This window comes from Canis lupus, chromosome 29, assembly GCF_048164855.1.
Source record: "Canis lupus baileyi chromosome 29, mCanLup2.hap1, whole genome shotgun sequence".
NCBI lineage: Eukaryota > Metazoa > Chordata > Mammalia > Carnivora > Canidae > Canis > Canis lupus.
Genome location: NC_132866.1, coordinates 15,069,547 through 15,092,378, shown reverse-complemented (window position 1 = coordinate 15,092,378; position 22,832 = coordinate 15,069,547). Strand labels below are relative to the sequence as shown.

The 22,832-nt window shown below is 36.7% G+C and overlaps 1 protein-coding gene across 2 annotated transcripts in view; it reads left to right on the top strand.

Moving 5' to 3' along the window:
* The window catches only part of ATRNL1 (attractin like 1), a 784,866-nt gene that overhangs the window by 353,752 nt on the left and 408,282 nt on the right, over positions 1 to 22,832 (top strand). The window lies entirely within an intron of this gene.

Here is a 22,832-nt window from a genome sequence, read left to right as displayed (position 1 = left end):
TTTTAAGAGTTTTAAACAGGTCAGCGTGTATGGACATCCTTCAGTCAGGCCACTATAACTGCTGTTGCTGTTTCTAACGGAGTTACTGATGTAGCAGAGGTGAATATGTCAGCTTTTCAGTTTAGCCTTGATTCGATAGAGGCCAGTTCACAAACTCTTGTCAGTTTTTAACCTCTATATTGGGCATAGTTCTGGGATAAACATGATTGGGCAAGTACTAGGGAGATCATTTATAGGCATAGCCTGGCTTTGATCTTAGCTTTCTATACCATCAGAAAGCTCATAGTTAGTAGGTGAAAATCTCAGTCCTTTCATATGTAGAATTAAATGATTTTGTGGTTGTTGTGAGTCTGTAGTATAGCATACTAAATGATTAGAAAACTGGAAGGGAGTTATTTTAAAAATAAATGTTTTTGTCTGGTATGTAAAGTGGAAAAGGAAGTCTTTATGAATCTGAAAAGTTAAGTCTGGTAAATTAAATGGAGATACAGTAGGGACCACTGCCCTTGGACCTTTTAAAATATGTAGTGGTATGTATTTTCACTATCTCACTGGGATGACATAATATTTTTGATTTACCATCTTAACGAGATAGAGGGTTTAGAGGTTGCCTAAGTGGTTTTTCTCACCATGACAGATCTTACCCCACAGGCCAGGGATATAATGTACAGGTTATTCTAAACACTTTGTACATAAATTCTAATTATATACTTAAGAACTGGGGAAATTATCACTGGATGGATCCATAGACACAGTTGGTCCCCTGTGAGCCAAAATTTAGCAAAAATTTGTTGCATGACTCCTGAGGACACTCCAAATCTAACAAGGGGCCACTAGATTTTAGTCCTTGAATATGTGTCATCATCTCTTACCCAGTGTTTAATATCTACTTATTCCTCTTGTAATGTATATATTACTGTGAATATACCTGTATATATACACAAATATACACAAATATGGGTAGGGATCATACAATGGTCCCATTGGGGATCATTTTGCAGACTATTCAAGATGTTTCAAGATGTCCTTTCTTCTCCCCTGCTCTGTAATGGGGATCTGGCTTTGTAAATTAGCTCATCTGGGAACTGAGCAGAATGCCATGATTTTTCTATTGGACCAGCAATTCTCAGCCTGTTGTTTCCTCATTCTTACTTAAAATAAACTAAATGCTAAATAGCACCATTGTTGGCTGCCCACCTATTTGACCCCTAAGGATGCCAGGCATTTTTAATCATTTCCACAGCTCCTTGTGGGCCAACCCCCTTGTCTCCTCCAACAGTCTTATTGATCGTTATGGTAATAATTGTGGGCTCTGGATTTTGTCAGTTAAGTCCTGACACCTGGCATCTTTTACTTTGAAGCCCCATTACTCAATGTCTAACCCTATTACTGCCTCTCATCAGCTCTGGTCTGCAAAAGAAAGTCACCACTGAACTTCTTAGTGAAGTGATGCCCCTCTCATCAGTGTATTCTTTCTCTAGTGGCCTTGGTCAAGGATGTGTCCCCTGGAACATAATCTACTGGTAGTTCGTCTGCCCTTACATAGTATACCCTTTCTAGCACATTCAATGTCTCTGTTGGCTTCTTTATTCCCTTCTCTTCCATCTGCTTGGGCAACTAGGACATTTCCATTACTTTCAATTGGCTGTTGTTTTTTCTAGGTTTCTAAGAATCACTCCAGCAGCAAGTTTTGCCTATCTCATCCTCAGGAGTCCTCAGTAAGGAATTATATTTCCTGTGGTCCTGAGAATATGCACCGAAATTCATGAGTTCTTGTTTATCCAGTCTTACCTGCTATCCTTCTTGATTAAACACCACCAAAATGCAATTCCTGTCATACTCCCCTAGTTCCTGCCAGTACACTCTAGCTTATTTTTATAGCTCTTTTAAGTATATAATAGCTTCCCTTTCTTATCAGGCCAAGATGTATTATGCTTTCATTAACCTGGTTATGGGGCACCTGGGGGGCTTAGCTGGCTAAGCATCTGACTCTTGATTGCTGCTCAGGTCATAATCTTAGGGTCATGAGATTGAGCTTTGCATCAGGCTCTGTGCTCAATGTGCAGTCTGTTTGTCCCTCTCCCTCTGCTTCTCCCCCTACTGTGCACGTGCATACTCTCTCTGATAAATAAATAAATAAATAAATAAATAAATAAATAAATAAATAAATGCTTAAACAAACAAACCTAGTTATCAGTCTGGCAAGCAGGAGAGTAGGAGGTGGCAGCTCATTAGGGGCATGTCTATTGCCTCTATTACTATGGAAGGGGGTTGTAGAACCAGCAGAAGCATGCTCAGAAGCATTCATCTCTATATTCCATTCTAAATATTCCTATCCCATATTTCAAGGGCAAGGTTTTCCCAACCACAGCCCTGTCTATGCATGAAAGAACTGGTCTAGCTGAGCATTTGATAATCTTGGGCTTTGCAGCTCTAACGGCTAGATCATCAGCATGCTGTTCATCCATATTGGCTTTTCCAGTGTCAAAGATAAGGGCCTCAGTGAAAGCTAGGAGAGGGACTCTCTAGGTTTTATATTTAGTTGCTAATGTTTGTCAAGGGCCTTCAGTGTCTCGTTATCACAGTGCTGATATAATACAACATAGCAGTAATCAGCTAACCCAGTCTCTTTTGAAGGCAGTTTTCCCAGGTTCCCACTGGTGAAAGTTTTAGCAGTTGAAGTATTCTCCCAGAGACTGTCCATGCCCCACTCCCAACATTGATAGTGTTCTTTTAACCTGTCAAAGAATAAGTGAGCCAGTCTCAAATCCCCTCCTTTTTTTTAACCTCATTATTACCCAAACTACAAGTCCTCAGAGAAGCAGACACCAAGACAGGATTAAACATGCAGTGCTGATCTGACCTTTGTGAAGTAGAGCATAAGAAAGGGAAGTTGAGTGAAAGAGCCTGAGATTTCAGTGCACTCCTAAAGCCAAATCGCTCATCAGGTTCTGCCTCTCTCAGGATCAGGCCTGCTTTGTCATCACAGCAATGCTCAGTCATTTTTTTTTTTTTTTGCAATGCTCAGTCATTGACTAGAGACCATCCTTGGGAAGCATGGAAGTGAACAGGGCAATGGATTTCAGAGCGCAGTTGTTGGTACTCTTGGTGAATTGTGTTGTCTGTAGTCAGTGATCAGTAAGGTAAATTTTAATGGTTGGCACAATAGATTTGTCTCTTGCCTTAAGATTTGGTAGAACCACCCTATAATACGATATGTATTCGATAAGGCTTTTCAGTTTGGTTTTGTATGGTTTTATTTTTTTGTGGATAGATTTTTCAGTTTCTTATGAAATTTCATTAATATTTACACCTCAGGATTTCCATTTTTTCTTTTCTTTTTTTAAACATTTTATTTTATTTATTCATAAGAGTCACACAGAGAGAGGCAGAGACACAGGCAGAGGGAGAAGCAGGCTCCATGCAGGGAGCCCGATGTGGGACTAGATCCTAGGACACTGGGATCACAACCTGAGCCAAAGGCAGATGCTCAAACACTGAGCCACCCTGGTGCCCCTAGGACTTCTATTTTTTCTTAACACAGGTGGCAGTTTTCTTTAGGAAATTGTCTATCTCACCTTATTTTAAAAATTTATTGCCATATATTTTCCAAAATTAATATTCTAGAATTTCTCTTATCTTAGAATTATGTCTCCTTTTTCATTGTGAGTTTTGCCTCTTTTCCTATTTCATTTTTTTTTTCTTGATAAGCCATGTAAGAGCTTTGACAGTATTGAGAGTCTTTTTAAAAAATGCTCCGCATCATTGGCCATCAGGGAAATACAAATCAAAACCACAATGAGAATGGTGAAAATTAACAAGACAGGAAACAACAAATGTTGGAGAGGATGCGGAGAAAGGGGAACCCTCTTGCACTGTTGGTGGGAATGTGAACTGGTGCAGCCCCTCTGGAAAACTGTGTGGAGGTTCCTCAAAGAGTTAATAATAGAGCTACCCTATGACCCAGCAATTGCACTGCTGGGGATTTACCCCAAAGATACAGATGCAGTGAAACAGTAGGACACCTGCACCCCAATGTTTATAGCAGCAATGTCCACAATAGCCAAACTGTAGAAGGAGAAGACAGTCTCTTCAATAAATGGCACTTGGAAAATTGGACATCCACATGCAGAAGAATGAAACTAGACCACTCTCTTTCAACATACACAAAGATAAACTCCAAATGGATGAAAGATCTAAATGTGAGACAAGATTCCATCAAAATCCTAGAGGAGAACACAGGCAACACCCTTTTTGAACTCAGCCACAGTAACTTCTTGCAAGATACATCCACGAAGGCAAAAGAAACAAAAGCAAAAGTGAACTATTGGGACTTCGTCAAGATAAGAAGCTTTTGCACAGCAAAGGATACAGTCACCAAAACTAAAAGGCAACCTACAGAATGGGAGAAGATATTTGCAAATGACGTATCAGATAAAGGGCTAGTTTCCAAGATCTATAAAGAACTTATTAAACTCAACAGCAAAGAAACAAACAATCCAATCATGAAATGGGCAAAAGACATGAAGAGAAATCTCACAGAGGAAGACATAGACACGGCCAACATGCACATGAGAAAATGCTCCACATCACTTGCCATCAGGGAAATACAAATCAAAACCACAATGAGATACCACCTCACACCAGTGAGACTGGGGAAAATTAACAAGGCAGGAAACCACAAATGTTGGAGAGGATGCGGAGAAAAGGGAACCCTCTTGCACTGTTGGTGGGAATGTGAACTGATGCAGCCACTCTGGAAAACTGTGTGGAGGTTCCTCAAAGAGTTAAAAATAGACCTGCCTTACGACCCAGCAATTGCAGTGTTGGGGATTTACCCCAAAGATACAGATGCAATGAAACGCCGGGACACCTGCACCCCGATGTTTATAGCAGCAATGGCCACAATAGCCAAACTGTAGAAGGAGCGTCAGTGTCCATCGAAAGATGAATGGATAAAGAAGATGTGGTTTATGTATACAATGGGATGTTACTCAGCCATTAGAAATGACAAATACCCACCATATGTTTAAACATGGATGGAACTGGAGAGTATTATGCTGAGTGAAGTCAGTTGGAGAAGGAAAATCATCACATGGTTTCACTCATACAGGGAATATAAAAAATAGTGAAAGAGACTAAAGGGGAATGGAGACAAAATGAGTGGGAAATATCAGTGAAGGAGACAGAACATGAGAGAATCCTAACTCTGGGAATTGAACAAGGGGTACGGGAAGGGGAGGTGGGTGGGGGAATGGGGTGACTGGGTGATGGGCACTGGGGGGGCACTTGATGGGTACTGAGGATTTTACTCAGTGTTATACTATATGTTGGCAAATCGAACTCAAATAAAAAAAATCAAAAAAACTAAAAATAAAAACCAGTTTCATGGCTTTAATCCATTGTTTTATTGTTTTCTAATTCATTCTTTTCTACTTTTACTTCTACTTTTTTGGGGGTTTGCTCTCTGATTTTCCAATTTTTTTTAAAAAAGATTTTATTATTTATTCATGAGAGACACACACAAGAGAGAGAAGCAGATACACAGACAGAGGGAGAAGCAGGCTCCATACAGGGAGCTCGATGTGGGACTTGATCCCAGATCCCACAATCATACCCTGAGCCTAAGTCAGATGCTCAACTGCTGAGCCACCCAGGCGTCCCTATTTTTCCAAATTTTTTATTTAAAACATAATCAAGCTCATTTAATTTCTAGTTATATGACTTTAATATATGCATTTAAAGCTACCATTTTTTTAAAAAAAATTCTGTTTCATCTGTATTCCATAGAGTTTAATATATAGCATTTTTATCATTCTGTATTTCAAAATATTTTCTAATTTCTTTTATGATTTCCACATGAATTATCTAGAAGTCTATTTTTGGATTTCCAAATGAGTAGGATTTTTTCAATGTATCTTTTTTATTAGCCTGTCTTCAGTCAGTAAAAGATCTTTATGATATTTTGGTATTTGTTGATTTTTTTTTCTGTTGTCACATATATGATCAACATTTGTAAATGTTCCACCTGCTTAATAAGAATGGGTTTTGGGTTTCTTAAATCATTGCATTCAAGATTTTTATAGATGGCTCATTAGATAAAACTTGTTATTTTTTCTTGTATGTCCTTTTTCAGTGTTCATGTTCCATCTCCATATTATTAAGTGAGATTTATTACTGTGTCATTCTATTACTTGTGCATTTGTCAACTTTGTCTTTATATTTTTTCATTTTAATATTATGGCTTTAGGTGCAAACAAGTTAGAATTATTAAATTTTTCTTATGAATTATTGTGTTTTTCCTTCAAATTTTTTATTATGATAAAGTACACATAAAACTTGCCATCTTAACCATATTTAAGTGAACAATTCAGTGATATTAAGTGCATTCATATTATTATGCAACCATTACCACTATCCATCTCCAGAACTTTTTATCTTGCAAAACTGAAACTCTATGCCATTAAATACTACTTTCCCATATTCTTTCCCTGAACTCTTGACAATTACTATTTGACCTTCTGACCTTCTGTCTCTGTAATTTTGACTAGTCTAGTCCGTTACACAAATGGCATCATATAGTATTTTTCCTTTTGTGACTAGCTAATTTCTCTTAGGATGATGTTCTTAAGATTCATCCCTAATGTAACATATATCATAATTTCCCTCCTTTCCAAGGCTGAATAGTATTCCATTGTATGTATATACCATATTTTCTTTGTCTAGAATTGCTGGGTATATGGCAATTCTGTTTTTAATTTTTTGAGGAACCTTCATACTATTTTCTACAGTAGTTGCACCATTTTATATTCTCACCAACTGTTCACAGGGTTCCAGTTTTTCCATATTCTCACCAACATTTGTGATTTTTTTTTTTTTATGTATGTGATAGCCATCCTAATGGGTGTGATGTAGTATCTTACTGTGGTTTTGATTTGCATTTCCCTAATGATTAGTGATGTTTAACATTTTTTATGTGCTTATTTTCTGCTTATATATTTTCGTTGTAGAAATGTCCATTCATTGCCCATTTTTGAATCAGGTTCTTTGTTTTTTGTTGAATGATAAGAGCTCTTTATATATCGTAGGTATTAATCCCTGATGAATAGTCAGATATATTATTTTCACTTATTTCTTCGCACTAAGTATCTTGCATTCACTCTAATGATAGTGTCCTTTGATGAATAAAAGGTTTTACGTTTTATGAAGTCTATTTTATCTATTTCTTCTGTTGTTGCCTGTGCCTTTGCTGTTGTATCTGAGAAATCATTGCCAAGCCAATATCTTAAAGCTTTTGGCCTGTGTTTTCTTCTAAGAGTTTTATAGTTTTGGCTATTGTGTTTAGGTTGTTGATATATTTTGAGGCTTTTTTTTTTTTTTTGTATTGTATTAGATAAGGGTCTAACTTCATTCTTTTTCATTTAGATATCCAGTTTTCCCAGCACCATTTGTTGAAAAGACTATCACCTCTTCATTGAATGCTCTTGGCACCCTTGTAAAGTCATTTGACCTCATATGTGAAGGTTTATTTCTGGGCTTTTTATTCTAGTCCATTGGGCTATATGTCTGTCTTTATGCCACTACCACATTTTGATTATTATATTTTTGTAGTAAGTTTTGGAATCAGGAAGTATGACTCCAACTCTGTCCTTTTTCAAGATTTTATTTTCTTTTAATTTTTAAATTATTTATTTTTGCTAGTTAGAGTCCTTAGGAGCCATGTGAATTTTCAGATGAATTTTTAAAAAAAATTGTTGGGATTTTGGTAAGGATTGTATTATATGTGTAGATTGCTTTGGATAGTGTCAACATCTTAACAGTATTAAGTTTTCAAATTCATGAACACAAGGTGACTTTCTATTTATTTGTCTTTAATTTATTTTCAGCAATATTTTGTACTTTTTTATTGTATGAGTCAGCAACTTGGTTAAGTTAATTTTCAAATAGTTTATCCTTTCTGATGATATTGTAAATGGAGGTGTTTAATTTTTTTAGATGGCTTACTGTTAGTGTATAAAAATGCAACTGGTTTTTATGTGTTAACTCTGCATTCTGCTACTTTGCTGAATTTGTGGGGTTTTAAAAAAGATTTTATTTATCCATGAGAGAGAGAGAGAGAGAGAGAGAGGCAGAGATATAGGCAGAAGGAGAAGCAGGTTCCCCATGGGGAGCCTGATTCAGGACTTGATCCCAGGACTCTGGGATCATGCTCTGAGCCAAAGACAGATACTCAAACACTGAGCCACTTAGGTGTCCCTGAATTTGTTTATTAATTATAAATTCTTGTGCTGTGGAATTTTTAGAGTTTTCTATCTATATGTGCATTTCATTTGCAAACAGTTATAATTTTACTTCTTTTCCAGTTTGGATGCCTTTTTTTTTTTCTTTTGTCAATTGTTCTATCTAGGACTTCCACTACCATGTTGAATAGAAGTAGCAAAAACAGAAACTTGTTCCTGATTTTATATATATATATACACACACACACACACATATATGTATATATATGTGTGTGTGTGTGTGTATATATATATACACACATATATATACATATATATATGTATTTGAGAGAGAGAGTGTGTGTGTGTCAGTGTGAGGAGGAGCAGAGGGAGAGAATCTGAAGCAGACTCCCTGCAGAGTGGGTAGCCCAGTATTGGCCTGGATTTTAGGACCCTGAGATCATGACCTGAGCTGAAATCCAAAATCAGATACTTAACCAACTGAGCCACCCAGGCGCCATCCCCCCATTTTTTATTTTATGGGAAACACTTTTAGTTTTTTACCACTGAGTTTGATGTAAAGCTGCAGCAAATTATCATAGCTACAAGATCTAGCTATCATAATTAACAAAAGTGGCTACACTAAAGAACAGATTTTTAAGGTAGGTGAAACAGCCTTATATTGGAAAAAGATGCCATCTAGGGCCTCCAGAGCTGGAAAGGAGAAATCAACTAGTGCCTGGCTTCAAGGATTCAAAAGAAAGAATGACTCTTGTTAAGGCTAATGCAGTTAGTGACTTTAAGTTGAAGCCAGCGCTCATTCACCATAGGGCTTCCAGTTCCAGGCAACACTAAGTAAACATACATCTCTTTTTACCTCGCACTGGATTTCAACTATAAAACCTGGATAAAATGTATGGGTAGCTATTTGATAATTCTGAAAAGTATCAGCAGGAAGATCAGGGAAGACCAAAATTCAAAGTGCCACTGAACTGTTTGGGAATTTATTATTATTTTCTCCTGGTATCCCCTGACTTGAAAATTAATGCAGGCTGAAACCCGAGAGTGACTCCTCAGGTCTAGACAAGAAACTTCCTGGAAATATCCCTTAGTTCTGAGTAGGGCATGGAAAAGGAAATTCTTAAAGGCCAGAGCAAGTAGTGGAGACTCTTCCCCCATTTTTTCTCTCTTTCTTTAATTCACTCACCCCCAATCCCAAGCAATCCTGCAGTAACATTGACTGGAATGAGAAGCTGCAAGAGCCAAATCTCCAAGGGAGGGCAATCTTCCTTTACTTATGATAGAGTTGTGGTTACAAGTGATAGAGCTGTGGTTACCAGAGGGCCAAGACAATCGCCATTGCCTTTTCCTTTTCTCTGTCCTCCCAGCATAGAACGTGGCACAAAGCACTACAATAAAATTAAACTACAGTAATACAAAAAATTGTTATCATCAGAAGATATCCTTAGTATTATAAAAAGTCAGGCAATACAGTGGTATAAAATATTTATGACCTGCATAAAGGACAAAGGTCTTATATTCAGAATATATAACTCATATAAATCAATAAAGTGGTCTGAAATTACAGCCCTTCCCTGTAAAATGATGAGAGACTTGGACAAGCACTTCACAAAAAAGGACATTTGAGTGACCATAAGAATATGCTCAGTTTAATTTTTATTGGAGAATGCAAATTACAAATCACAACATAATAGTGCTTATCATATACCCATCACAATGGCTAAAAATTAAAAAAAAACGAATTTTGGAGAGGATGTGGAACTCTCAAAACTTCTGGTAGTCTAGAAACTGGAGCAACAAGTTTAAAAACAGTTTGACTTACATTCTAAAGTTAAATTGACACATACTTTCCATTACACCAAAAGCCATGTAAAAATAGTAATAGCGGCCTGTTTTAAGTAGTCAAAACATTAGAATATTCCAAATACCTAAAATAATGGAATGGAGAATATAGTCATTTAATGGAAAAATATGGAATAATGCAAAAGAACAAACCAATCCTATAAGAACAATATAGATGTCACTCACAAACAGTGTTGAACAAAAGAATAAATACTGTAGGATTTCATTTGTATGAAGTTCAGACATATGCAGAACCAAACTATGATGTTAAAAATCAACATGATAGCTACCATCAAGGAGGGAGGAATGGGCAAATTACTATTTCTTTATTGGGGTGTTGGTCATCGGTTTATTATCTTCCTAATAATTCATTCCGCTGTATGCTTGTGATTTCTCTGTGTGTGTTATGCACTGATGTTCTGGGAAAGGTTTTTAAAAAGAGCATTTCCTACTTTTAAAATATTAAGAAAATTTTATAATTAAAACATTATCCTAACTACATAACTTAAAAAAGATATGCTTTAAATAAAAATTAAGTGTAGAAAGGAGCATAAGATACATTGACATTTATCATTTTTTTTATTGGTGTTCAATTTACCAACATACAGAATAACCCCCAGTGCCCGTCACCCAATCACTCCCACCCCCCGCCCTCCTCCCCTTCCACCACCCCTAGTTCGTTTCCCAGAGTTAGCAGTCTTTACGTTATGTCTCCCTTTCTGATATTTCCCACACATTTCTTCTCCCTTCCCTTATATTCCCTTTCACTATTATTTATATTCCCCACATGAATGAGAACATATAATGTTTGTCCTCCGACTTACTTACTTCACTCAGCATAATACCCTCCAGGTCCATCCACGTTGAAGCAAATGGTGGTTATTTGTCATTTCTAATGGCTGAGTAATATTCCATTGTATACATAGACCACATCTTCTTTATCCACTCATCTTTCGATGGACACCGAGGCTCCTTCCACAGTTTGGCTATTGTGGCCATTGCTGCTATAAACATCGGGGTGCAGGTGTCCCGGTGTTTCATTGCATCTGAATCTTTGGGGTAAATCCCCAACAGTGCAATTGCTGGGTCATAGGGCAGGTCTATTTTTAACTGTTTGAGGAACCTCCACACAGTTTTCCAGAGTGGCTGCACCAGTTCACATTCCCACCAACAGTGTAAGAGGGTTCCCCTTTTCCACATCCTCTCCAACATTTGTTGTTTCCTGCCTTGTTAATTTGCCCCAAACTGGTGTGAAGTAGTATCTCATTGTGGTTTTGATTTGTATTTCCCTGAAGGCAAGTAAGGCAGAGCATTTTCTCATATGCATGTTGGCCATGTCTATGTCTTCCTCTGTGAGATTTCTGTTCATGTCTTTTGCCCATTTCATGATTGGATTGTTTGTTTCTTTGCTGTTGAGTTGAAGAAGTTCTTTATAGATCTTGGAAACTAGCCCTTTATCTGATATGTCATTTGCAAATATCTTCTACCATTCTGTAGGTTGTCTTTGAGTTTTGGTGACTGTATCCTTTGCTGTGCAAAAGCTTCTTATCTTGATGAAGTCCCAATAGTTCATTTTTGCTTTTGTTTCTTTTGCTTTCGTGGATGTATCTTGCAAGAAGTTACTGTGGCTGAGTTCAAAAAGGGTGTTGCCTGTGTTCTTCTCTAGGATTTTGATGGAATCTTGTCTCACATTTAGATCTTTCATCCATTTTGAGTTTATCTTTGTGTATGGTAAAAGAGAGTGGTCTAGTTTCATTCTTCTGCATGTGGATGTCCAATTTTCCCAGCACCATTTATTGAAGAGACGGTCTTTCTTCCAATGGATAGTCTTTCCTCCTTTATCGAATATTAGTTGACCATAAAGTTCAGGGTCCACTTCTGGGTTCTCTATTCTGTTCCATTGATCTATGTGTCTGTTTTTGTGCCAGTACCATACTGTCTTGATGACCACAGCTTTGTAGTACAACCTGAAATCTGGAGTACTTCCAAATTCGTTCTATGAGGCCAGCATCACCTTAATTCCAAAACCAGACAAAGACCCCACCAAAAAGGAGAATTACAGACCAATATCCCTGATGAACATAGATGCAAAAATTCTCAACAAGATACTGGCCAATAGGATCCAATAGTACATTAAGAAAATTATTCACCATGACCAAGTAGGATTTATCCCCGGGACACAAGGCTGGTTCAACACCCGTAAAACAATCAATGTGATTCATCATATCAGCAAGAGAAAAACCAAGAACCATATGATCCTCTCATTAGATGCAGAGAAAGCATTTGACAAAATACAGCATCCATTTCTGATCAAAACTCTTCAGAGTGTAGGGATAGAGGGAACATTCCTCAACATCTTAAAAGCCATCTACGAAAAGCCCACAGCAAATATCATTCTCAATGGGGAAGCACTGGGAGCCTTTCCCCTAAGATCAGGAACAAGACAGGGATGTCCACTCTCACCACTGCTATTCAACATAGTATTGGAAGTCCTAGCCTCAGCAATCAGACAACAAAAAGACATTAAAGGCATTCAAATTGGCAAAGAAGAAGTCAAACTCTCCCTCTTCGCCGATGACATGATACTCTACATAGAAAACCCAAAAGTCTCCACCCCAAGATTGCTAGAACTCATACAGCAATTCGGTAGCGTGGCAGGATACAAAATCAATGCCCAGAAATCAGTGGCATTTCTATACACTAACAATGAGACTGAAGAAAGAGAAATTAAGGAGTCAATCCCATTTACAATTGCACCCAAAAGCATAAGATACCTAGGAATAAACCTAACCAAAGATGTAAAGGATCTATACCCTCAAAACTATAGAACACTTCTGAAAGAAATTGAGGAAGACACAAAGAGATGGAAAAATATTCCATGCTCATGGATTGGCAGAATTAATATTGTGAAAATGTCAATGTTACCCAGGGCAATATACACGTTTAATGCAATCCCTATCAAAATACCATGGACTTTCTTCAGAGAGTTAGAACAAATTATTTTAAGATTTGTGTGGAATCAGAAAAGACCCCGAATAGCCAGGGGAATTTTACAAAAGAAAACCATATCTGGGGGCATCACAATGCCAGATTTCAGGTTGTACTACAAAGCTGTGGTCATTTATCATTTTTGTTGCAAATTTGGAAGATTAAGATATTCTCTAGGCAGGTTATTTGTAACAGGAGAAGTTAACCAGGAAGATCTTTCTTACTAGATGTTGTATTTTTAATATCTTGCCATGGAGGCTTGAGAGCACTCCACTTTTTGTAAAATACTTCAAGGAAGAATTGAAGAGTTATCAGATATGCTTTATACATTTGTAAATCTGTTAGCAGTCTGGGGGAGGTTCATTTAGTTGTCTTCCTATGAATTTTACATAAATGATAGCTGAAATGGATTTATGAATTATTTCTCAGCCTTCATTTAACTCCTTCCATATGGCTATATAGCAATGATTTTATTTGTGTGGGATTGATTCTTCACTAGCTTCACTAACGGGCTAAAGCCAGTTAGCTCACAGCCTTCAATAGCCAAGTGCTGGGTGAAGAGTGGGCATGTGTAATGGTATATAATGTGAATTCTGGAATCCCTGCATCCATTTTTGTCCCCAAGAGGGAAATAAGTCTGAGGACAGAGCTGATGCACAGCCAAGTATATAGTTTAGAGAATCAGAGAACAATGGAGCTAGGGCACTCATCAGTCAGTCCAAACCTGGGAATTATTCTTCCTTTTGACTTTGAGGAGTGTCTTAGTCTGCTTGGGATGCCATACCATAGACTGAATGGCTTTAACAACAGAAATTTTTTAATCTTACAGCCCTGCAGCCTGGAGAGTTGAAGATTTGAGTGCCAGCATTGTTGGTTTCTGGTGTGAGAATTCTTGGTTTGTAGATGGCTGCCTTTTTGCTGTGCCTTTTTCAGTGCATGTACATGGAGAGAGAGTGCAAGCTCTCTGAGGTCTCTTTTTATAGGGACACTAATTCTATTGGCTTCTGATGAAGAAAGGGGTAACTGGTCTCAAGCAAGTCTAAAACCTAGCAAGGCAAATTCTATCAGACCTTAAAGATTTGAGAATAATCCTCTTTGGTTCAGTACCCTACCTTCAGGTCCATTCCGGTGACAGCATCACCATACAGCCTTACAGAGTGGCCCTGTCCTTTTAGCATGGTGAGGGGGCTCTGACCCTGTAGCACTGTGCTGCAGGTTTGTCCCCAAGACACTGGGTAGTGGCATCTTGGTCCCCATAAACCAGAAAGGCCCCACCCTTTAAAACTGAGGTGGAACCAGTCTTGCCCTAATGATCTCTGACTGAAATTCAGGCTCACTTCCTTTCCTTAAAGGATAAAACATGTTCTTACTGAATAGTTCTATGGTCCCAAACTATTGAATCCAAGAAGTCTGACAGCTTTTTTTTTTTTTTTTTTCATTTTGTCTTGCTTTCTTTGTCCCCTTTAGTTCAAACTCATAGTGTCTCTACTGGTATAATCTCATCTCTGTTCCTCATTCTGAGGAGATGGCTGATTAAATCTCTGCATCATACCCATGATCTCCTCTATAAATCCTTGCTCGGCCACCCCCTTGGTGTTATCTTCAGAACATGATTTCTCAGCTTTTGCGATATGGATAGGCTGAGAATTTTCCAAATCTCCCAAGTTCTGGTTCCTTTCTAAGCAATTTCTTCTTCAACTCATCTCTCCTCTTGCATTTAGCTATAAGCAGTAAGGAGGTTCAAAACTACATCTTCAATACTTTGCTTAGAACTATTCTCTGTTAAATTTACAGTTTTATAGCAAGTTCTACCTTCCACAAAACACTAGAACACAATACAGCTAAGTTCTTTCCCATTTTATAGTAGGGATGGCCACAGTGCACCAGTGTGGCTGAGTCAGTTGAACATATGACTTTTGATTTTGGCTCAGATCATGATCTGAAAGTCCTGGGATTGAGCACCATCTGGGGCTCTATGCTCATCGGGTAGTCTGCTGGAGACTTTTTTCCTCTCCGTTTGCCCCTCTCCTTGCTCATGTGTATTTGCTCATGCTCTCTTTTTCTCTAAAATAACTACATAAATAAATATTTTTTCAAAAAATATTAAGGATGGCCTTTCTTCCAGTTTCCATTAACCTGTTGCTCATTTCCATCTGAGACTTTACCAGAACAGTTTTTAACATCCATCTATATATCAACATTCTGTTTGTGATTATTTATGGGTAATCTAAAAAGAGAGATTCTCTCTCTACCTGTACATGATTCTTTCTGAGCTCTCACCAGAATTGCCTGTAATATCCCAATTCTTCAAAACAGTCTCATTACAGCAATCTAGGCTTTCTTTAGCATGCTTCTCAAAATTTCACCAGTCTCTACTCATTACTCAGTTCCAAAGCTGCTTTCACATTTATAGGTTTTTGTTACAGCAGCACCCACTTCATAGTACCAAAATCTGCCTCTGTTCATGTTGCCATAACAAAATGCAACAGACTAATGGCTTAAACAACAGAAATTATTATCTCACAATTCTGGAGGCTAAAAAAAATCCATGATCAAGGTGCTGGTATGGTTGGTTTCTGATGTAGGCTTCTGCTTGGTTTATAGTTGGCTGCTTTCTTGGGGTGTGCTCACATGGCCCTCCCTCAGTGTGTGTTCACTGGAAGAAGAGAGAGTGAGGGTGGGAGAATGAGAAGGTGGGAGGGAAAGGGAGAGAGGAAGGAAAGAAAGGAAGGAAGGAAGGGAGGGAGGGAGGGAGGGAGGGAGGGAGGGAGGGATGGGAGCTCCTGACCCCTACCCCAGGTTTCTAACTTTGTAACTTGTTTCTGATGTGGGTCCATAGCCTGTTATAGCTTCCCTACCCTGGGCCGAAGGGCACACCCATCCCCTCACCATCCTTCCATTCTGGGGGCTCTCGCACAAGTCTGAGGGCTAGGCTGACACAGTCTTCCCTCCTCCTCCAGGAGCCCCCAGCTTGTCCTGACCTGGGGAACAGCTCCTGTCCATCCACCCCCCATACCCTACTAAACCATCTGACAAAATTAATGAATAAAAACAGTGAAAACATGAAAAAAGGGGGGGAGGGGAAGAGAGACAGAGAGAGGAAGGAATGGAAGGCAGGAAGAAAGGAAGGAAGGAAAGAAGGGAGGAAGGAAGGAAGGAACAGAGAAGAAAGGAAGGAAGAAAAAGAGAGCCCTCTGAGGTCTCTTATAGAACACTAATCCTTTTGGATCAGGGCCCACCCTTATGATCTCATTTAACCTGATCACCTCCTAAACTGTCTATCTCTAAATACAGTCACATTGGATGTCAGGCTTTCTCATAGAAATTTGGGTGGAATACAATTTATTTCATAGCAAGGAGTATAATATCCATTTAGTCCCAATATTATACCATTTTTGTGATAGAGTTCTGTCTCTTGCCTTTGAAATCATTTTAACTAACAAAGCATCCTAAGGTATTGTTAACTCTTACTTTAACAATCCTCAAAAATGTACCAATTTATTGCAATGAACACATTGCTTTTCCACTTTTACCCACTAGGTTTTGTTGATTCCTCATTGTTGCCAACCTAATAACTGAAACAAATAATTTTTTTAAATATGCAAATTTTATTGCATTCCAAGTTAGCAATTTATTTTGTTAATGTCTTAGTTGATAAGAAAAAAGACATCCTTCAAGTGTTAGGAAGGTCTTTTTAAAACCCTTGAAAGATATTTTCTGGAATAGCAATAATTAGGAGGTAAATTACTTTTTAAAATAATATATTTCTATATTTCAACACAGTTCCCTAGTTTGTAATATTTTTTACTGAAATAAAATATTAATATGCCCAAACCATCTTTTAAAATATGTATTTAAGACTGAATTTTATGACCAATTAACCTCAAATTGCTATAAAATAGTGACAATATTATCTCTTTTTGCATTTGGCCAACTACATTATTACCAGAGGATATTTCTTTGTCACTGGAAACCTGTTTTACAATATAACCTTATACCACACTGTGTTACTTTTATTAAATTCTTTTTAATTTTTGCTAAATGAGAATACCTAATGAGTTCTATGGTTTTCACATTAAGAATCCTTTCTATAATGACCATTTTATGAAGGTTAAAATCAAATTATTGAAATAGCTCTCCCTAAATTCCTATGCTTCCCTTTTTTTTATCCCTGTAGCTCATGTACTTAATTTTTAAAAAATATTTCTTGCCTTTTTTTTTTTTTTCCTTCTGTTTCTATTAGGAGGATTTTACTGAATGACGTTGAACCTTTCAGATTTTCTGGCATTATTATACAGGAGACTTTATTAAAAAATGAAAGCCCAATTATTCCTGCATGTCCTCCCCATATCATATACCAAGGAGCAATATGAGCTGTTGTATAATATGATAGGAAAAAAATTATGAAAGAAAGCAGTGAAACTAGTTTTTCTCTGACAAAAGTGCCACGTAGTGGATTAAAGGATGCTAATGCTTGATGTTGCCTATTAAGACCTTTGACTTAAGAAATATATTAGGGAAAAGCTAATTAAATAGAAACTCAGAAACTTAGTCACTTTATTGAATAACAGTTTATTTGTCACTCACGTCCATTGGGCATAAGGGAACCAGTGGAAAGGACAAGGTAATGTGCAGTGCACTGCTCCATCAAGTAAGTAAGACTGATGGAAATTTTGTCATCCTGAAGGTGTCTAGCATTGTCATTAGGGACTGGGATTTTCTGATGATCATAAAAGGATGAGTTTTCCACAATGCTGGGTAAATTTGTCAAGTGTTTTAGGTTTTTGCTGTTTAAGAAAGCAAGTGTTCTTAGTAAACTGGTTTTGTTTTATGTAGATTTAAAAAAAAAAGAACTGTAACTTTTATTTGCAGTTTCTTGTTTTATGTAGATTTTCAAAAAAAGAACTGTAACTTTTATTTGCAGTTTCTTTTCTTAAAAGCATGAGGTGCTTTTGGGTGACTCAGTCAGTTAAACATCTGCCTTCAGCTCAGGTTGTGATCTTAAGGTCCTGGGATCGAGCCTGGCATCAGGCTCCCTGTTCAGTGGGGAGCCTACTTCCTCCTCTCCCTCTGCCTGCTGCTCACCCAGCTTGTGCTCACTCTCTCTCACTCTTTCTCTCTCTCTCTCTCTGTTAAATAAATAAATAGAATCATAAAAAAATCAAATTAAAGCATTTGTAAACATTACCTTCATATAAGGTTAAAATTGCCAAATAAGGACATCTACTGTCAGAACAATTATTAGATTTTTACATCAATTAAAGAACCAATTCCATTCATTTAACAAAAGCTTAATAACACCTACTATATGCCAGTAACAGAGATATATTCTACTGGGTTTTTAATATTTATTGGAGATTATAAAATTTTATTAGAAGGATTTTTTGAACTATTTCTTTATTTTGCCTATTTATTTGTATCATCATGGTTTCTTTTTACTGATAGGTTTTACCAATAACCTAATATTAATAAACATAGAAAGCATTTGCTGCAAACCCCTAAAGTACATATCTCCTCTTCACAAGGAGGTGAAATTATAAACAAAATTTTATATTGGCATTCTGCACCATTATTAAGACGACACTTTTTACTTGAGTCATGAAATTTAGATCACAAAGAATTTAGATCCCTCATGGAGAAATTGAACCAGTCTCCAGCATCTTGAACTGAATCTCTATCATGTAACTTTTTTTGGGGGAAAATACTGTGAATTACAAATTATTAAATAAAAATGCATTTTGATACTTAAGTTGTCTTTAATTATTAAATGTAAATGAATTTTAGCATATGTAGTATTGTCTATTACTGCACAAATTCTGAAAGAAACTGTTGGTGAGATTTGTTGTTGGATTCATTACAGGGATTTTAAAGTTGAATGTGTTTTTACATTTTAGCTGAAAAATAATGGTGAAACAAAGTTAGGAGGAAGGGAGAACTGCAATTTAAGACTTGTCACTTAGGTGACTTACTTAAAGTTTCCATGACTTGGCTTTCTTATCATTTAAATAAATACATAGCAGTATACATAGTATATCATGCATATTTGTGGTAGTTAAATAATATGTGTAAACCACCTAACATAGTTCTTGGTACATATTACTGGATGGATGTTATTTTATTATTATGAATGCTCTTTATGAGTTCTGTTTGGGCATAGTAGATTGGAGGTGATATATCTCTTATGTTAAAATTCTTAAGTATATTGATAGGACTGAAATTCAGATATATGGATCCTTGGTCTTATCTGAAGTATTAATCATTAGTACCATATTTTACCAGTTAAAATTTTAATCTGAATAAGGGAAGTGTAACCACAATTCTAATAATTCAGACTGGAACAGGATTCAAAGGCACAATTGGCATATTGAGTTAGGAGAATCCTTGTTACTGGCAGGAGAGTGAGATTGTGTATTGAAAGGTATTTACCAGCATTCCGCTAGACGTCCACCAAATGGTGAAACTAGAATGTCTCCAGGCACTACCGAATATCCCTTGGAGCCCAAAACTCTCCTGATTGAGAACCACTGAACTAGAGGGAATTAGGCAGGTTTTTCAAATATATAAACAAACCTTACCATATAGAAGAAAGAATGGACTGATTCAGTGTAAACCAGAAGACAAAGGAAGCAGCATTGATTGACAAAGGTTAGAAAGAGCTTAATAGAAGAACACTTTGATAGTTTGAGCTAGCTAAAAATAGAATGCAGTGACTAGTGAGTAAGCAGTTTCTCAGCTTTGATGAGCGATTAGAGGCAGGATCACAGAGTTGTGCTGGGTATTTCTTTCCTGGGAGGGCATCCGAATTAAATCCCTTAGATCACCTTTAATGATAAGATGCTCTCATTAGGGCAGGTATAATAATATAGGTTTGGAAATCATTCCAATTGAGGTTATAGTTGAGGCCATGAGGATAACTGAACTCGTTCTTTCTGAGAGCAAGAGAAGGTAACAGCATGGTATGAACTGGGATTTAGGGAATGTCCATAATTTAAAAGAGGAAACCTGGAATGTGACCTACCTTCACTGACCTTCTACTACATCAGGAAAGATAAAGGGAAACTAAGAAAATAAAGGGATTTTCTTGAAAAAAGTTAATAAAACGTATAACCCCCCTAGTGAGTCTTACCAAAAAGAAAAGAGAAAGGACCCAAGTAAATGAAATCACGAATGAGAGAGGAGAGATAATGACTAACATCACAGATACAATTATGAGAGAATATCATGAAAAACTCTATGTCAATAAATTGAGCAACTTGGAAGAAATGGATTAATTCCTAGAAATACATAAAGTACCAAAACTGAAATAGGAAGAAATAGAAAACTTGAAGAGTCTGACAACCAGCAAATACATTGAGTCAGTAATAGACAGTGTCCCAGCAATCAAAAGTCCAGGGCCAGATGGCTTCACAGGCAAATTTAACCAAATGTTTAAAAAAGAGTTAACATCTATCCTTCTCAAACTATTCCAAAAAATAGAAAACTTCCAAATTCATTCTCTGAGGCCAGCATTACCCAGATACTGAAACCAGACAAAGACACCACAAAAAAAAAAAAAAAAAAAAAAAAAAAAAAGGCAGGGGGGAATTACAGGCCAATATCTCTGATGAACCTGGATGCCATAATTCTCAATAAAATACTAGTAAACCAAATCCAGCAATTATATTAAAAGGATCACTCACCATGATCAAGTGGGATTTACTCCTGGACTGAAAGTGTGGTTCAGTATTCACAAATTAATCAAGGTGATATGCTACATTAAAAAAAGGAAGGGTAAGAACTGTATGATCCTTTCAATAGATGCAGAAAAAGCATGTGGCTAAGTATAGCCTCCATTCATGATAAAAACCTCAAAAGTAGGGATAGAAGAAATATACCTCAACATTATAAAGGCCATATATGAAAAACCCACAGCTAATATCCTCAGTGGGAAAAAACTGAGAGCTTTTCCTCTATAGTCAGGTAGAAAACAAGGATGTCCATCTCACCATTGTTATTTAAGATAGTATTTGAAGTCCTAGACACAGCAATCAGACAAAAAAAGAAATAAAAAGCATACAAATCAGCAAGGAAAAAGTCAGACGGTCACTATTTGCAAATGGCATGATACTCTATATAGAAAACCCTAAAGATATCACCAAGAAACTTCTAGAACTGATAGATGAATTGAGTAAAGTTGTAGGATGCAAAATCAACATACAGAAATGTGTTACATTTCTGTACACCAAAAATAAAGTAACAGAAAGAGAAATCAAGGAATCAGTCCCATTTACAATTGCACCAAAACCCATGAGATACCTAGGAATAAACTTAACCAAAGTGGTAATGAACCTGCACTCTGAAAACTATAAAACACTTATGAAAGAAATTGAAGATGACACAAAGAAATGGAAAAACATTCCATGCCCATGGATTGGAAGACAAATATTGTTAAAATGTCTATTATTACCCAAAGCAATCTTCACATTTAATGCAATCCCTATCAAAATACCAACAGTATTTTTCACAGAGCTACCACAAACAATCCTAAAATTTGCATGGAACCACAAAAGACCCCAAATAGCCAAAGCAACCTTGAAAAAGCAAAGCAATTGTGACTTTCAGCAATTTACTTTGAACTTCCTGAGCATTGGATTTTTCTTTTTAAAAATAAGAATAATATATTCTATCTTGAAGTGTTCTCATAAAACTAAATCCAAGCATCAGTGTGAATGAATTATTTAGTACAGTATCTTGAAATGTGTTCAGCATTCAATGGACAGATGCTAGAATTGCCACTTTCATCATCATTGTAGGATATTCGACGATCTTCTCTTCAAGTGAGACAAGGAGAAAAAGTATATTAAGAAATTAACAAGAGTGGAAAGTGTTAAAATTTGCATAGCTTATGAGTGAATGTTTTGAAGAATACAAGGATTATAAGTTAAGGATGAGTACCAGGTTTTTGTAGTGACCAGTGACTAGTGAATTTATCTGCTCTCCCTTGGGTCTTTTCGTAGCATGCTGTTTGACCTCAGAGCAAAGGGAGAGAAAAGAGTGACACATAGTTGGAACCAATTAATTAAATATATATGATTCTTTTATTTTGAGATTTGTTAGTCTCAAATCACTGCTAACAAAGTATCCTGCATGTTCATAGCTTATTGCATGTTTTACCTAATATATATAGACCATAGGTATGAACACTGTAACTGAATTATTTCCTAGTGTAAACATTAGCATATACTGGTTTTTCTCAACTTCAAAATGACTGACATTGGACTGGAGAACTTGTCATTGGGGACAGTCTTATGCATTGCAGGATATTTAGTAGCATCCCTGGCTCTACTCTTTTAACGCAAGTTGCACCCCTACCAATATTGTGATAATCACATGTTTCCAGATATTTCCAAATGTGTCCTAGGGGTGAGTGGGGAGCAAAATTATATTCACTTGAGAACCACTAGAATATTCTCATATCTAAAATAGTTGCTAATATGGATAAAATGAATGAATCTGTGTGAAACTTAAATTTATAAAATTCCCAGCTTTTATGACTCAATAGTAATTCTAAATAGATTTCTATTGCTTCATAAGACTAACAGAGTTACAAATTTATATTTCTTTGACAGGGAATATCTTAAAGATAGACTATACTGTTTAAAAAGGAATATAAATATTTATTCTACCTGTATACTTTGTTTTTTACTTGAAAACATTTTAAGCGCTATTTTTCCATTTTTGCTTTAATTATTTTCCAAGACAGAGTGGTTAGTTCTATATATT